Source organism: Halichoerus grypus, chromosome 2, assembly GCF_964656455.1.
Source record: "Halichoerus grypus chromosome 2, mHalGry1.hap1.1, whole genome shotgun sequence".
Classification (NCBI taxonomy): domain Eukaryota; kingdom Metazoa; phylum Chordata; class Mammalia; order Carnivora; family Phocidae; genus Halichoerus; species Halichoerus grypus.
In genome coordinates, this window is record NC_135713.1 from 85,947,977 (window position 1) to 85,966,545 (window position 18,569).

The 18,569-nt window shown below is 38.9% G+C and overlaps 1 long non-coding RNA gene across 4 annotated transcripts in view; it reads left to right on the forward strand.

The window, feature by feature from the left end:
• Positions 1–476: 476 nt before the first annotated feature.
• The window catches only part of LOC118538319 (uncharacterized), a 373,755-nt gene continuing 355,662 nt past the window's right edge, over positions 477–18,569 (forward strand). For 3 of the 4 annotated variants that reach the window (XR_013445723.1, XR_013445725.1, XR_013445724.1), the window contains exons 1-2: positions 477–592; positions 12,403–12,599. This is a non-coding gene — a long non-coding RNA (uncharacterized LOC118538319). Of the gene's footprint in view, positions 593–756; positions 1,007–12,402; positions 12,600–18,569 lie in introns of those variants that run through there. The other variant, XR_013445726.1, reaches the window with a different exon arrangement.

Here is an 18,569-nt window from a genome sequence, read left to right on the forward strand (position 1 = left end):
AGGGGGTGGGGAGGAGAGAAAAGGAGCCTTATAACAGGAACAAAGATGGGACATCGCGCCCCCTCGCGGCCAAGCTTCATATTACGCAGACCGGGCCCTCTTGGGCTTTCTTTAGCCAAATGAATCCTGTAATTTCCTCCGTTAAACCATTCAGCAGCCGCCTCTCAGGCCCAGCCTCCGGCCATCATCCAATCACCAGGCGCCATGCAAATCACCTCTTCCGTTCTCCAAACCTGCGTTCGCCTTAGCGGTTGCTCTTGCCGCCTCGCTGGTATCTCTTTCCTCCGCTCCACGTCCCCTCCCTCCTCCTCTCCCGCCCGAGCAGCTGCCGGGGAAGAGGGCAGTGCTGGGTGCCTCATGCATATGCAGATGATCTTCCTCCTCCCTCCCGCTTGTCCTGCACCCCCCGCCCCTTCTTCCCCCGCCTCAAACCCCCACCCACCGACCCCCGCCTTGCGCCTGCGCCTCCTGCGGTTTCCCCGCCGCGTCCGCGCGCCTAGACGTGCAGTCCTCCGAGCTCTGGTCCGGGGCAGCTGTTTCTCAGAAGGAGGCCTGCGCGCGCTCTTGGAACAGGAGAGGGAAAGGGAGGAAGGTACTATCCTTGAAATCCTCTCGAAGGTCAAGTTTGAGGCTTGCTGAGCAGGGGCGAAAGGCGTCGAAAATGCCTCAGCAGGTCTGCAGGAAGGTTCTGCACGCCGAATGATTTTGAAATGCCTTTCTCCTCCTAAACACCAGATTAATTTCTCTGAAACACATAATGTACTGGTCACGTCCAAAGGCAAGATGATGATAGATGATTTTGAAAGCCCAGAGCTACAGCGTGTATTTGTCTTGTACGTCAAGGCTACACAGCTTCTTAAACGGCAAAGAATTGGAGATGAGATCAAACAGCATTAGATCTACTTAGTAGTATGAGAGAGAGTGGAGTCGTGGGGGGAAAGGGCACTGGGTGGCTTAAGACCTGCTAAAGGCGCGCAGTTTAATGTCGGAGGCTTAAACTACACAGGTGAGCAGACTTAGAGCACAAACGCGGACCCATGAAAGAAAAACCAAATCCTGGAGGAAAAAAAGACCTGGGAATAGTAGATTGTTATTGTTACTTATATCCAGACTCTGGTTTCCGGCCTTTTCCAGCTACCGGTAAAGGGTATTCAAGCTTTGAATACTGCTCCGAACTGACCTTGAGGCACATTGAGGGGACAAATGTCAGTGGAGAAAATCGCGGTTTGTATAGTGCTTTGAGATCCTCTAGTGACAAAGTAGGAAAATTGTGATTTGTTTCATAGATGTCTGTTTGGACATAGGAATATTTAAAGGACTTGATAGTGAGAATTGAATCAGTTGCCCCTCAAATCTTACACTATGGAAAAGTGAGTAGAGAGCGCAAGATTTGAAATATTTTGTCATCATTTATTCATTCAACACATTTTTATGGAGTGCTTATTACACACATTGTATGTGCCTTGATTCTCTGGTGTGATGGAAATTAGGGAGAGGAACAGGGATTTAGGATGGTTTTTGCCCTGGAGTTGCTCATTGTCTTGCAGAAAGAGGAGACAGAACAGATAAATATGTAACCTGGAGCATGGAAATGGCTTAAATATCTGTCAAGAATACAGTGAATGAGTATATGGGCATATTCCTACAGTGAAATACTCTGCAGCAGTTAAAAATGAATAGATCATCTTCAAAGCAGTGTTGGATGAAAAAAGCGAATTGCAAAATAATAGTAATATTAGTATTAATAACTATTAATGTGAAGAGATTTTGTAAACCTTTCCAAATATAAAAGTTGTTGGTACATAATTATGTAGTAGAACTATACAAACGTCTCAGATGGAGGTTATCCCTGGGGAGAGAGGGATCCTTTAACATATGGGCTTGAGCTATATGAATAATGTTTATTTCCTTAAAGAAGAAAGTTGGGATGGGGGGGAAGAAGAGAGAATTAGAACGTTAAGAGAACATAGAGAAGTATGGGAAGGCTTTATTGAAGAGGTGACATTGAAGCTAAGTTCTTGAAGTGATCAGCAAGAGTTTGAGTTCTCTCTGACCTAAGAAATACTGAAGCTTTTACGCTTGTTATCTAATTTTTAATATCCATACAGGAAAATTCACTTTTGGGGGTATAGTATTCTATGAGTTTTGCAAGTGCAAGGAGTCATGTAACCACCACCAGCAGGAAACAAAACAGTTCCATCACTCCCTCCCCAATGCCTTTGTGCTATCCTTTGTAACTAATAGTCAACTCCCCTGTAACCTTAAACCCTGAAAAGCACTCTATCCCTATAGTTTTGCCTTTGTCAGAATGTCATGTAAATGAAATCATACAGTATATAGCTTTTTCTTTGCGTCTAATTTCTTTCATTTAGTCTAATGAATTTGATCTTCATCTATGTTGTTAGATGTAGTTTGTTCCCATATAATTTGTTCCTTTCTACTGCTGAGCAGTATTTCATGGCATGGACATACCACAGATAGTTTTTCCTTTTTACCAGTTGAAGGCCATTTGAGTTGTTTCTGGTGTACAGTTTCTTTTTCTTTTTTAAGTAAGCTCTATGCCCAAAGTGGGGCTTGAACCCATGACCCTGAGATCGAGAGTTGCATGCTCCACTCACTGAGGCAGCCAGGCACCCTTGGTGTACAGTTTCTTTTTTTTTTTTAAAGTAGTCAGGACGTTTTAAGTTTTTTTTTTTTTTTTTAAAGATTTTATTTATTTATTTGACAGAGACATAGTGAGAGCAGGAACACAAGCAGGCGGAGTAGGAGAGGGAGAAGCAGGCTTCCCGCGTAGCAGGGAGCCCGATATGGGACTCGATCCCAGGACCCTGGGATCATGACCTGAGCCGAAGGCAGACGCTTAACGACTGAGCCACCCAGGCGCCCCTTGGTGTACAGTTTCTTGATTCCAGAGAGTGGACTCATTGTTGTCCAGGGTGTTGTATGTATATTGCGGATCTTCTGTGATTGGTCATTGTATTATATTGATAAAAGTGTTCACTTACTTCTCCCAGAGGTGAAATCTGTAATCTGATTTTAAGTACTGTGTGCTGTTGAGCTAGGTACAACATACTCAGTCAAATGTATAGAAAAACACACATGTTCACAGTCATTTGGAATTGCCCTACAACTAATTTAGTTGTAGTGAGTGCAATAGAATGTACTAACTAGAAACGCTGATGGTCAGCATGTGTGAATTTGCCTGTATGGCTGATGACCTCCATTCTAACTCTGAGCATCGGTGTATTTCCAAGTTCGGAACTATGGCTTGTTTCTAAATATTCCCTGAAATCCTTATTGAAAGATGGACCTTTGCCCTTTGAGGTCCAGATTGAGCTTTAATGGCCGGCTGAGTTTCCACGCATCTGATACAGGATGATGATTTATATCACCAGTCTAGGGGTTCCAGACACGTATAAAGATTCTGTGTAATTCCAGATCCTGGTCTATACTGTCAGTCCTTAAGGGTTTGGTTTCTTCTTGTTTGGTCTCCTCTTTGTTTCTCAGGGGGACCCTGAAAAGCTGACACCTGGGCTCTACAGAGTAGGTACAGATTCAGAAACAGAGTAAGCCTGTGGGGATATAAGCATTTCTTAATGTATATGCCTCAGAGTTCCAAAGTCAAATATCAAATGTTTGTGAGTTATCTACTACTTGGAGCCTTATTTATTTGCTTATTTTACAAACCTGTAGCCCTCTCGTGGTTATTCGAAAGCTGTGTTTGTCAAAGGCAGCTGGCCCATATTAACGTGCAAGATGGGAAGGAGAGAAGCAAACATTTTAGGTTGACTACGTTCTGGGTGTGGTTTAGAGTAGAGAAGAGAACAGTCCCAGCTGTAAAGAATGATGACAATGTTGTGATTAAAGGAGTGCTGTTTCTCATCCTTGTTCCATTGCTAAAATAGGCTGGTATTTCAATTTAAATTGTATCCAGTTGCTACACTGAGACTTTGCATGTCATCCTTAGTCTTACTTCTAATGATTAGCATCACCCTTTGGTAAATGACTCTAGAAATAAAAATTTCATTTAACTAGTCAACTAAGGGACCAGTTTACTAATAGCCCCTCGGAATTTACTTTGGATACATAGAAGTAAAGGTTTTAGAGATTACACATCAAGGACTAGAGAGGCCACATTTGAGCTTTGTTAAGGCTTTTGAGACCTTGAGAACAACTCTACCTTATGTGTGCTACAATTTTCTCACTTACAAAAGGGCAAAGGAGCAAACGTGTTGCTATTTTTTGTTTTAAGATCCCCCAGCAAGAAGCACTTTATGAGCCCTGCTTCCCTTCTAGGTTCTTTGGCTGGTCTAATAATTAAATTGATATAAGACAGATTAACAGGAAAAAAACAAACAAAGTTCATACTTAGGGGAGCCCCATAAAAATATGAGACCCAAAGGCAGCCAGGTAATTGAGGCTTATATAACATCCTGAGCTAAGGAAAGGGATAGAGATCTGAGGGACGGAGCAAGGCCATTTACTGGAAGGCAGAGAAGATGTTTGGAAAACAAAGGTTACCCTGTTATGCAGGTAACTTAAAAAAAAAGACTTTATTTATTTGAGAAAGAGCAGGAGAGAGAACGAGCAGGAGGGAGGGGCAAAGGGAGAGGGAGAAGCAGACTCCACACTGAGCAGGGTGCCCCATGCGGAACTCAATCCCAGGATCATGGGATCATGACCTAAGCCTAAAGCAGAGGCTTAACTGACTGAGCCACCCAGGGCCCTGCAGATAACTTTCTTGGATAAAAAGATATCTCTGATAATAGCGCCTTTCCAATGTAAACTTAGGCAGTTGAGGAGGAGGTAAAGAGCTTTTCCTGAGTCTGCTGGGTTTTGCTTGCCTTTAGCTCAAAATAATCCTTATGACAGAGACATATTTTGGGGTGGCAAAATCTGCTCCCCTTTGCGGCATAAGTGAGTGCCTTATCATAATGTTGGAATAATGACATCTCAAGGCTTGTATGCTGCATTCACAATCAAGGAAAGTCCCAGAATGGGGTTGACTCAGCAGTACCTGACCAGGATGTTTAATGCAGTGAAGAATACCGTTGCCCCTAGGAATTAAATATAGAGGTGCCTGGAGCTTGTGTAAAGTTCTCTGTGCCATTTGAAAAAGGTACTCAGAGAAAAGATAGGCTGATTTTTAATTTTGATGTTTTACTCATCATTTTAAGTACATTTATGGTTTGCTTTGCAAAATGTCAACAGACATCCCAAGTGGATAACATTTAAAAAAGATTGAATTTCTTATATTTACTCTATTATCATTTCAAAAATATGGTCATTAGTGCCTACAGGTTCATTGGTTAAAAACAACCCACTCAAACGATTATTTAAAAGCGTGACAAAAACAAACATGTGACAACACTTTTTGTTATTTTCCACATTGTCCCAAATTCTCACTGATGAGAATTCTAGCAAGATGGATCTAAAGGCTTCATTCTAGTTCTGATGCATTTAGGAAGGGCTTCAAATGGCATTCCCATGTACAAGATGGCCAAAGGACACTCTGAGAAGAAATAATTTATTATCTGATGGTATTACTTGTTCATGTTATAAATAACATTATGCTTTTGTATATTATATAGTCAGCAATTGACAAAACACTTTCACATAAATTATCTCATTTCATGTAAATTATCTCAAAATAACCTTCTAGGATGGACTGATAACAGTTATCCTTATTTTATGGTAAAGGATATGGAGGTTCAGAAATACTGAAAATAGCTCACTTTTTTATGGAGTGCTTTCTTTATGCCAGGCAGTGTTCTAAGAACTTTTCATGTTTTAATTCATGTGATAGCAGCTGTAGGAAGCACGTATTATTATTCTCATCTTCCTTTTATAGACTGAAGTGCAGAGGTACAGAGGGATAAAGTAACCTGTCCCAAGCTACAGAGTGAGTAAATAGTGGAGTCCCATGAGAATCCACCAGTCTGGTTCCAGACCCCAGGGATTAACCAGCACACTCTACCCAGAGTTCAGCAATTTGCCCACGAAATTTGGCCACTAAATGTTGAATCATTAACTTAGAACATGGGTCTTCTTTTTTTTTAATTTTTAAAAAATATTTTATTTATTTCAGAGAGAGAGAGACAGAGAGCACAAGCATAAGCAGTGTGTGTGTGGGGGGCGGGGCACAGAGGGAGAAGCGAACTCACCGCTGAGCAGGGAGCCTGATGCAGGGCTCTATCCCAGGACCCTGGGATCATGACCTGAGCCAAAGGCAGACGCTTAATCGACTGAGCCATCCAGGCACCCCTGAACATGGGTCTTCTGATACCCAGCAAAGTGCTTTTCCATTGTGCATTTGGTTGTAACTTGTCTCATTGTCTTTGCTTTATTGTGTCCCATGTTTTACTACCTTATGTACTTCGCATATTCCCTCTAACGGAATGTGAGCTTCCTTAGTACAGAAAAAAAGAGGATGATTTCCTTTTATACGTGGACTCTCCCCTACCATGTCTGGAAATTCTTCTAAGATAAGAGGGAGCAGCTTAAAATGTATTGATTTGAATCGAAGTAGTGGAACTCCTCGAACATTTTAGGCCTGAAAATTTGCAGCTGGATCTTTGGTGACATAAAAGTGGTTGACAGTGGGAAGGGGGCAGTGATTAAACCAGGGAAAAAAGGGAAAGTGTTGATATGATAGGAAAGAATGTGATAACTGTGTTTATATAATCCTTACTGTGTGCCAGGCACTTTTTATGTATCAACCCATTTGATCCTGACGACATTCTATTATTACCTCCTTTTTATGAATGGGGAGAATGAGGCACAGAGGTTATATGACCAACACATAAATACACATGTTTGTGGGTGTGTGTGTGTGTAAAAGAAGGAGAAAAACAGTCATATACATTATTGCCCATCTCTCCATCTCCCACACCAACAATTCCCAAGGGTTTCCTGGTATATTTATTTGATTTTATTTTTTAAGATTTTATGTATTTATTTTGAGAGAGAGAGAGAGAATGCAAGTAGAGGGAAGGGCAGAGGGAGAGAATCTCAAGGAGACTACCCACTGAGTGTGGAGCTGGATCTCACGACTCATGAGATCAAGACCTGAGCTGAAACCAAGAGTCAGCCACTCAACCAACTGAGGTACTCAGGCACCCCTATTTTATTTGATTTTCATCAGATATTTTCTATCCTAGATGCCCTACACTACTGACTTTTCCTCCTCTAGTCTCTTCAAAGTACCACACTTATCTTTCTAAAATATATATCTGATTCTGCTCCTTGTATTAAAACATTTGCTGGTTCCTCATTGCTAAGAGGTTATGTGGCCAGCCACATCATAGCCTTATTTTACATTTTCATCATCATTTCTGCTTCCTTTCCCAGACCTCTTATTATGATTGTATTTAAACCCTTTTTAATCCCTGGATGGACCATGTACTTTAATTCTCTTGTGACTGTTGGGAAGGGAAAATTTTTCTTTACCCTTCAGAGGTTTTTTTGGCTGGTCTAAGAATTAGATTGACCTGAGACAGATTACCGGGAGAAAATCAAATTTAATTTCATACATACAGGGAGCCCACATACATTCAAAGGGGAGGAGAGCAGTTCACAGGGCAATAAGAGAAGCAGATGATTGGTAATTAGATGTTTGCCTTGCCATACAGATGGGTCACTCAGATAAAATTTATCTCTGGTAGAAGCTCTCATTCTGAGAAAGACCCCCAATTTAAATTCTTCTAGGAAGTTAAGGGAGGGGCAAAAGTTTCTCTTTAGGTAACTTGTCCAACTTGGGTAGTAACGTGGGTAGTTCATTTTCAGACAGATCTGTCTGACCCCCAACCTATAAACTTAACCTCTTTGTTTTGCTTCCTCCATTGATACCCTGTATTACCCCAGATTACATGATCATATATCACTTTCTCTTCAATAATATGAACTCTTGAAAATCCAGTTATTTGATTTGCACACTTTCTGTCTAGTGCAGGATCCATACTATAGAAGACGCTCCAAAAAAAAAAAAAAAAGGAGAAGAAGCTCCTTGAACACAGTTAAAAGACTGAATGGATATCATATAATCCCTATTCTCTGAGCTACATCTCCCTCACCTGGCCTATTGTATCCCACACCACAGATCACAATCATGCAACTTCACTTTATTCTCCCACATTACTGACTTCTGAAGTGGCTAGTCACAAAATTGACCATCTCGACAACTGTTGCCAGTGAGAGTCTTTATTTAACACTGTTAGTAGGTCTGGCCAGAAAATAACGACGAGGTGTGATCTGCTCTACAAGACTTGGGCTGCAGGCACTGTCTTTTTTGTTTTCTATTTCTGAGTTGAGTCAGAACTGGCTTGAATCTTACCTTCATGATAAACATAAACATTAATATTATACCCTTAGAGTACCCCTTCCCCTATTCAGAAATATTTAAGAGTTCTGTGGGTTTACAGAGGCCCCAAAGAAAAGTCCCATGGCTACTCTGGCCCCAGGAGAACTCATTGTCTGGGGCCATTGTGGCATTGCTTTGTTTTCCCACATGGTGCTGCACGGATCTCCAGGCCAGGATGCTCCTCTGAATGAGAGCATTTCCACAGGACATGCATCTTAGTGCCCATCCTTTGGGTTTGCACACCATCCAAGGACCTGCTAGTAAAATACCATGCTAGATGGTATCCAGTGTCCACACTCAACCCCTGGGGATTCACCCACAGGGATCAGCAGTCTTCCCCTTCCCTTGCCCCAAACAGAGGATCAATTCCTCTCCTATTTCTGACGATAGAGCGTGTTTGTTAATGGAAGGGTCCAGACCACGGAGACACAAATGTCTATTTACTTCCACAATCTGGAAACATTTCCCTTCCTTTTTAAGAATTCCTTCTTCCGAGGACAGATTGGAAGACCTTATGGTATCTTCTTGCTAAAGGGGCTTCAACAAGATCTTGACCAGATCGTTCTTTTAAGTAGTTAAATCTTTAGTGGGGTCCCCAGTTGAAACAACAAAAATGCCCAAACTTAATGGCACATGTGAGAGTTGCCCTTTTTAAAGGAGTCACTTGCTGTACATCATTGTAATTTGCCACCGTCACCTAAACAGTTTCTTGATTCCATCCTCAGGTTTTCAGAGCCTGTAGCCCACTTTTTTTTATTACTCCCAAAGAGAATAAATATTTATGTTTGAAAATGGATTTGATTTTGGAAAGAGCCCAGTGTTATTTGGCTTAGTTTTGTGAATAAAATCAGTGTGAAAAGCTGCTTTTGGTATTAAAAGGAGGTGAAACTATAAGGTAATGCCACTGATTTTGTGAGTCTTAACAAGTCCAAAAGGGACTTTCCAAATATAGTGTCACGGATGGAGTGTCAGGGAAATAAGTATATAGCTTCCAAATGTGACTACACCAAGAATGGCACAAATCTGAATACAAATATTCTGGTATATTTGTGACCAACTAGTCTCATTACTGACTATGAAGGTACAGCTTGCATATTATGTCCAAAATTCTTGCTGAAAATAGCAGTGGACTGGTGCTTCTCAAATTCAGTGTGAGCACGAATCCTCTAAGGTTGTTAAAATGCAGACTCTGATTCAAGAGCTCTGGTGTGGGCCCAAGATTCAGCATTTCTAAACAGCTCCCAGGTGATGGTCCAGGGACTTCTCTTTGAGTATCACTGTCCTAGACTCTCTGAATAGCTCTCTTAAGCAAGTTAAATCTTGGTTTGCACATTGATTTTGGTACCCATGTTAAACTACACAGGAGTTGTTTTGTTCCTTAGCAAAATATTTGTGTTCATATACATGAACTTTGCATCAGAACAGAGAATTTTCTGTGTACTTTATGAATGAAGATACAGCAATGACCCTGTGCCATTTTCCTTAGATTGGATATTTTCTTTATTTAGAACATAACAGAAATTTCCATGGAAAAAATGATAAAGTAATTTAACTGTTCAGCTTCACTAATTATTATATGGCAGATATTATCGCATGAGAAAAAGCAAGGTATATTTTGATATATTGAAAGCTGTTATTTCTGATTTGACAAGTTTTGAAACTGATGTAACAAAAGTTCTTTTGCTAGCTAGCTAAAAACAAAATCCTATTTCACAGCTAGAATGTAAACAGCTAAGATGTAATCGGAGGACTAAATTTTCACAGCTACAAAAACACAGCTGTGAAACATAACTTTAGATTGTAATAAAGCCAAATGGTTCTGCATGCTAATAATGGATATTACAAATGAAGATGAGAATGACTTTGTTAAAATTTTTTAGTGTTTAAATACCTTCCCTAATGTTACCTGTTTAACTGAGAATGTTCTCAAGTTACCTGCCACATATGTGTCTCTTGAATGTCTAATATGTGTATTTTGCTAGGAACCAGTGATACAGAGTTGAATATGATAAGTCATTCTTTCAAGGAGTTATTTTGTATTACATAATATGTCCTGTGTCAGTTTGAGGTTTTTTTTCCAGATTATAAAACTAGTGCATGCAAATTGGAAAAATATTAGAAAATACAGAAAAAAATTACAAAAGGTAAAATATACATTATTAAAAGATCTGCCACTGTTAATATTTTTATGTTGTATTTTAAGTTTCCATTGACCTAATTCTAAGTATTATTATTATTTTTTTTCTAAGTATTATTATTAATGGCTTCTTGGTGTACTTTATTATTATTATTTTTCACTGTGGAAATAACTCTTGCTGGTTGTCAGTGTCAAGGTATATTGCAGTTGAATTTTTATGGCTATGTTGGCCTGGGCTGAATTTTGGAAACCCACAGTAATGTTGTATATGATGTGTGTGTGTGTGTGTGTGTGTGTGTGTGTGTGTGTGTGTGTGTTAGGGTGGGGACTTACAGTTCCAAAGGAACTGGAACAGTAGCTGGAATTCCATCTAACTCTTTAGATACTAGTAGGCGCGAGACCCTTGATGATATAACTGATAGTGTTTATATCCCCAGAGTTACTCATGTGCACATTGTGTTTTGCTTTTTCAGTTTTGTGATACATCTCTTGCACTGTCATAATTTTGGATTGGGAATCAGTGGACCTAGTTCTTTACTAAAATCTGTTGCACACTTTTATCATCTGTAAAATAAGGTACATTAACTACATATCCTCAGTTTTCTTGATGTCTCAAATTTTGAAATTCTGTTGCTATTTTTAAATTAGTATCTTGCATGTAAATAGATCTATCCTCATAGATACCTTCACATACTTTTTTTTTTTTTTAAAGAAGATAGAAGTTTGTGGAATACACCTCAAGGGAGCAGTGGGTGGGACAGCAAAGGAGAGACTGTCTGTGATACCTTCATATACTTTTGATAATAATATGAATCAATGTAAATCTAAAGTCTCTTTCAAAATCTCTAATTTGGAGAGGCACCTGGGTGGCTCAGTTGGTTGAGTGGCCGGCTCTTGATTTTGGCTCAGGTCATGATCTCGGGGTCATGGGATCAAGCCCCACGTTGGCTCTGTGCTCAACAGGGAGTCTGCTTGAGGATTTTCTCTCTCTCCCTCTGCCCCTCTCCCCACCTGTGCTCTCTCTCCCTCAAATAAATAAATAAGTCTTATAAAAAATAAAATCCATAATTTGGAATAGTAGTGTAGAATAGACCTTGGCAAATTATTGCATATAGGCTAAATCTGGCTCTCTACCTATTTTTGTAAATAAAATTTTATTGGAACACAGCTATGCCTACTCATTTATGTGTTGTCTTTGGCTGCTTTCAAGCTGTAATGGTGGAGTTGAGTAGTTGTGAAAGAGACTGTATTTACTAGCTGAACTGTCATAGAAAAAAACTTGTTGACCTTGATGTAGATTAATGATCTTCTGGATCAATAAATGTGCTTTTCTTTGGATACTTAGAGTGACTATGAATAAGTATGGTATCTTAGTTATAGTAGCAGGAGGTATAAATATGGAAGACATGCCTGGGTCATATAAAGCAGCTCCTGGTTTTTTGAAAAGGGCTTTTTCCGAAATAGAATTTACTTGGGCTTGATTTCCAGAGGTCAGCTGGATCTGCACCAAGGAAATGTCACATCTGTTGTCATGAGAGCAACTAGAGTGTCAGAGTGACATTCTTTGAGCCTGGCAAGATTCATCTTGAACAACTCACGCAGAAGCATTTTCAATTAATGTGGGGACTCTTTGTAATAAAAACCAGGCCAGGAAAGCCATGAGCTTTTAATATCGTAAGGTTAGAGGTATTATTTCACAAGGAATAGGGGCCAAAGTCATGTTAATAGTTGATGTACACATTCCTCATGAAGATTAGACAGTGCCTTGCTCAAGCCTTTGGAAGAAAGTGAACCCTCTCTGTGATTAGGGGTGTAAACTTTCAAGTATTTAGCGGGAAAGTGAGTTGCAACATTATACTGGTGAAAAGTGTCCTCACTGACCTTGAAATACCCACCTTTTCCATAGACCTCGGAGTTGGAGGAAGCTTAAGCAGAGATAGACCTCTCTGAATTCCTAATGAAGTCTGAGATGGCAGAGTTTGCAAAGCAGAAGATGAGACCAGGACCAGGACTCAGGTTGCCTGAGGGGAAGAGTGGTGTGTCCTTTTTTGAGAGGGGCTGAAGAAAAGACAGCTGAAGGGACCTGAAGATGCTTGAGAGAAGGTAAGAGAAAGGGAGAGTGTCCCCTCGAACCTCCTCCAGAGGCCTAAATAGAGAGACCTTGCCCCTTCAGGTACTGCAAAAAGTCAATACTTAAGTGTAGACTTTCATGACCTCGAAGTTTTGGATCCTTTGCTGCTTTGGGACACCCCATGAGCCTTTGGTAAAAGAATGCTAAAATATCCATCAGAGTCTAGTTTGTATCATTCTGGTGAGAGGGTTCTGGAATGAATTCAGTTTGAATCTGAATAAGTACTGATCTGCCCATTAGTGGACCACCGGCAAAGGGCTGCCCAGCCTGAGTGATCAGGACTCCTTCCTCTGATTCCTCACTCCTTCGCTGGACAGAAAAGACTCCTGCTCTCTGCTCCAGAGAGCCTTAAAACTGTTAGCTGGGTGGGAAATTATCAGTGGTTTGAGATGATTGGAACTGAATTGAGGTTTCTTGTGAAGTAAATAGAAGATTTAAAAGATTATTGAAAATAATTTAATTTTCAAGAGAAACTGAAGCATCTTGTATTAGCAACAAATAGAAAAATTAACTTCTCTTTTTATTTATTCCTTTCAGCCTTTTTCTTGTTGTCATGGCATTAATTACTCTGATGCTATCACAGAGAATGGAAATGTACCAAACCCTTTCCATTTAGAAAATATTTTAAAAATCACTTTCTGAGGTTCAGATGATTTGGGAGAAAGATTAAAACTGACCTGAAGTTTATTCAGATACTTAGGTTCGTGCGTTCGTTCGTTCGTTCGTTCCTTCTTGATTCTCTTCATCTGCTGGACCAATGTAACAATGTAAGCTGACAGCCTACGTCACCTATTACTGATAGGATCAACACACTAGGCAGTGTTATACTGAAATGTCTATATAAGGATTGTCCCAGATAATCATGGTTTCTGGGGAAAGGTTGGTAAGTTACTTGCATGTTTTTATGTTTAGGTAGAGTTTGACCTTCAAGTAACTGATCAATTAAAAAAATTATTTAGGGGCATTTGGGTGGCTCAGTTCGTTAATGATCGGACTTTTTTTTAAAAGATTTTATTTATTTATTTGACAGAGAGATAGCGAGAGCAGGAACACAAGCAAGGGGAGTGGGAGAGGGAGAAGCAGGCTTTGCAGTGAGCAGGGAGCCCAATGTGGGGCTTGATCCCAGGACCCTGGGATCATGACCTGAGCCGAAGGCAGACTGAGCCACCCAGGTGCCCCTAAGCATCAGACTCTTGATCTTAGCTCAGGTCTTGATCTCAGGGTCATGAATTCAAGCTCCTTGTTGGCCTCCACTCTGGGTGTGGAGCCTACTTAAAAAAATTCATTTAATGAAAACTAGTCAAACAAATATAATAAGATAAGTTATTAAGAAGAAAATATTAGGCTGAATCACATGAACTTGCTGATATTTAGATACGTTGAACTAAAAGAATGGCAATTTTGTATGTTTCAAGCTAATACATAAATGGTCTCTTGAGCTTCCCCTCCCCCCCCCCACCGTTTTTATTTATCCTATTGCAGTTTTCTAAGACAAAAAAATGGTATTCCTTTTTCCACTCCTGGAAGAAGAATCTAGCATACATAATATTTCTAAAGATCTTAGTAGATATCCTTACTGGCTTTCTCTTACTCAGTTTTCTTTGTTTTTTAGATCCACTAATGCCCTAGAGCAGAGAGGGTTAGAAGGTAATGTTTTGAGCTGAGTTTAAGAGAAGAACAGCAGATTTTCCTGGTCCTAGTAGGGTCTTCCATAGAATGGAGAGAAGGGTCATGTGTGGGTGATGTATGAGAGTGCAAACCCAGGCCATCCTACCGTGCAGTGTTCTGTGAGGGGACAGGACCTCTCAGGCAGTGGTAAGTGGATGCTTAGGTTCTGCAGTCTTGAGGGGCCATGGAGAAGGGTCTCTGTGGCCAAGCTTTGGAAATTGTTTTGGAATAAATGATATGAGCCTGGTCAATATAATGCATTGAAGACTGCTGGTCTTTCCTCAAATTTTCTGGACTACACTCTTATATAACCCTAGGAAGTATTCCTTAAATAGGATTCAGTTTGAATTTTCCCTCCACCTCAGCAGGTCTGGGCAGAGCCAGATTAATTTGTGTGTGCTTGCACACACTCGGGCACATGCACACATTCTCTCTCTCTCTCTCTCTCACACACACACACGCACACACACATTGTTTCTTGCATGCACGTGTCATGGAGGAAATTCACACTTTTTACCTGAATCTCGTACTACACAGATAAAACAACTGATTGAACATTTTACTTTCCAAGTGGTTACTCTGCATTACAGAGAAATAACTTACACTTGTCTTTTCACTTGACTTTTAAAAGGTGGGAATCTAATGAAATTTTATTTCTGATACTCTTCCCATCCCTCTTCTCCACCCTTCACCTTTAAAAGTGCAGAATAAACAAGAGATAAGAAATACAACTTGATATGATACTGAGCATTCTGCAAGGAGTCAATAAATAGTTGAATGAGTACTAGAAGGAAAAGGACTTGGTATAGGGTTTGTTAGCATACAAAGCTCATCTATTCCACCACTTAGTGCATTGCTTTCTACCTTTCTCATCTCTTTGGATTACCTTCAGTGCACAATTGTTTTCCTGCTGATGGGCTGATCTTAATTTTCTCTTGAGAAAAACCTGTTTTTCTTTTGTTGCCTGAATCCCCCCCCCCCACCCGTCTCTCTCTTTTGTTTCAGGTACAGATTCTTTCAAATTTCTTATATTGGATGTATTCTGGCTGTGCGAGGCTTTTTTGTTTGGGTCCGTGGTTTATGATTCTTCATTCAGTGTTGAGCTTTACTAATTGAGCATGCATTCACCATAATTCACCATAATAATTCAAGACATACCTAGTCAGGATCTGAGATTCACATTTTTTATAGTGCTCTTCAGGTGGAATTCTGGGATTACTGGTCTGTGATTGGGCTGTATGACCACCATGAATAAAATGGAAGACCATGACGAGATTGGCTGAATTTTTCACTGATTTTCTGAACTGTAATTTCTACTGTGTGGCTCCCATATGGTGAGAAATTTTCTTTAGCCCCAAGTGGAATACCTAAGATACAGATAATTTTTTTTGTCCTTTCAAGGTATGAGAAGTAGTCTGGGAAACTGGCCAACATACTGACATTTCCTTGGCATTATTACTTTTTTTTTTTTTTTTTTACAACAATGGGAAGAATATTTATTATTGGGACTGTTCTAGGAAATCTAAGAACTATGGCAGTCATAATCATGTTGATTCAATTTTTCTGTCTGGCTCTCTCTGAATGTGGTGGGATAGAAACAGCTATTCATTTTTCAACCTTTTATATTTTTGGAGGAGGGTAGTTCTTGTTTATTGGCATAAAAGGTGATTCCATATGTGCCTATTATTTAGGGGGTACCCTGAATGTGTCTGGACAAAGATGTTTCCCACTGTTTCCTTACACTCCACCTTAAGTAATTCATTTCCATATGTTGAACATATTTTTTTTTCTGCTGTTGTCCTCTCTTAACAATTTAGTGTAAATAATTTTATCAGATTTCTTTATTCCTGTTTTGAACAAATTCAGCCAATATCAAAGATGTTCAAGGCATTCAGTCTAATGAAAAAGGAGAGGAGAGAACACAGGGGAGGAGGAAGGGATATTTATCATGTTATTTTACTGTGTGAATGTTTCAGACACCTATATTAGAGGTCTCATGGGTTTTCCCTCTTCAAAAGAAACTTAAAAATCATGCTAAAACCAATTTTCAGTGTAGCATGAGTTAATGGTAGAACACTGTTTTCCTGTTACTACATGGACACTTTTACTAGAGTTTAAGGAGAGCTTTTCTTTGATTATAAAGATGGGGACCACATTTGATGTGAAATATCTCTAGAGTATTTGTCAGTAATTTGAAGGTGCTTAGCTACATCTTTCAATATTTGTGTGATGATTATATTCACAGAATCCTGCTCTTATTGTTGACAGTATTGATGCCTCTAAATTTTTTGTTTGTTATTTTCTTTTTATTTTTAACTCATCTTTATTGAGATATAATTAACATATAACATAGTCTAAGGTGTACAATATGTTAATTTGCTATACTTAACAAACAAAAAATTTAGAGGCATCAATAATGTCAACAGTAATATAATGATTACCACTGTATTGAAACATTAGGTAACATCTCCATCACGTCACATAATTATCATTTCTTTTTTGTGGCAAGAACATTTAAGATCTAATCTAGCAAATTTCAAGTATATAATACAGTATTGTTAACTATAATCATGCTGTACATTAGGTCTTCATAACTTATACATCTTATAACTGAAAGTTTGTATCCTCTGACCAACTTCTCCCCATTTCCCTCAACCTGCAGGCCCTCATAACCACCGTTCTAGTCTCTGTTTCTATGAGTTTGATTTTTTTAGATACTACATATAAATGATATCATATAATATTTGTGTTTGTCTGTCTGATTTATTTGACTTAGCATAATGCCCTTGAGGTCCATTCATGTTATTGCAAATGGCAGATTTCCTTCTTTCTCATAGCTAAATAATATGTTCAACTCTTCTAATCTCTCTTTTTAAGATTTTCTAGTTCCACATTTGTACACATTTGAATGCTTGTATTTGATCCTTAGAAGTTGTTAAGTGGATGTATTTCAATCTGAAGATGTACCATCATTTTTATTAAGGATTAATTCAAAATATTATATAAAGATGGCAGGTTTTTTTTTCTTGTATATATTTTTTATCTCAGTCTGGTAGAAAATATACCAAAAGATTCTAATTTTCTGCAATGGGGAGGATTTCATTTAGCATCTCATTAATATTGTCTCCAATCAGAAGTCTGAAATTTCTTCGGATTAAATAAATTCCTTGTTTTTTCTTTTGGCATGTTGAAATTTATTTAGTGTAAACATATATTTTACTGTAAACTAATGGCGTATGTTTCCAGTGAGTAATTTAGTAACTGTCTAGCTTGTGTTCTTACAAGTACAAGTGGTATTGTGAGCCCAGTGGAATAAGAACAATGCCCTACTCATCTTCCTCAGTCCGGAGCCTAGCATGATATCTAGTGTACTTCAGGTGCATATCCCCTGACGTGCTGAATCAATGACCTTGTGGTGATACAGAATAAGAGTAGATAAGGATGGTTAGGTAAGTGAATATAGCATGGGTAAAAGCAAATACTTCGTGAAAACTTTGTGATTTTATCCATATATTAGACTATTGTTATGAATATACTACATGAGAAATAATGCAAATTTGAGTATGCTTGCTTAGAGAAGTTTATTATTAAACATCTTGGTCTTTGATGACTTATTTATGGAGAAAATTTATTGGCAAGATAATTAGTTTAAAAATGTAAATATGTGACTTTAAAAGTTAATCCTGTGCTATCTGGTTTTGTACTCTGAGTTTTCATATATATGTATATATGAATATATATATATATATATTTATATTTATATAATCTCTCCAACTATATTGCAAATTTGTTGAGAGTACCAGGGCTCTTAGTAGCCTCCATTCCCTACATATGTAAGGAGTCAATAACATTTATCAAATGTTAGTATTGGGATCATGATTCACTGAGTGGTTTTGTATATGACTGTCTGTGTGTTTCCCCAAATGTAAAATTGGGAGAATAATACCTTCTCTATGCTATTCATACAAAGTTTATATTTACGCTTTGAGTCTTGTAAGAATGCTTTTTTAATGATATAAATTGAAATAAGAATAAGCAGTTTAGCAGTTTAACAACTAAATGTTTTAACATGTGCATTTCAAAGAGCAAGGTATAAAGGCTTCGGCTTTTTTTGGAATTGGAATCCTGGTTTTGCTACACCTTGTATGTTGGGAACGATGTATAAGTTCTCTGAACCCACATATGTTCTCCTATAAGTGGAATTTATAATTTTTTCTTTATAGTGGTATTGGGAGGTTAAATTTGATAACGTGTAATTCTTAATGTTGCACCCA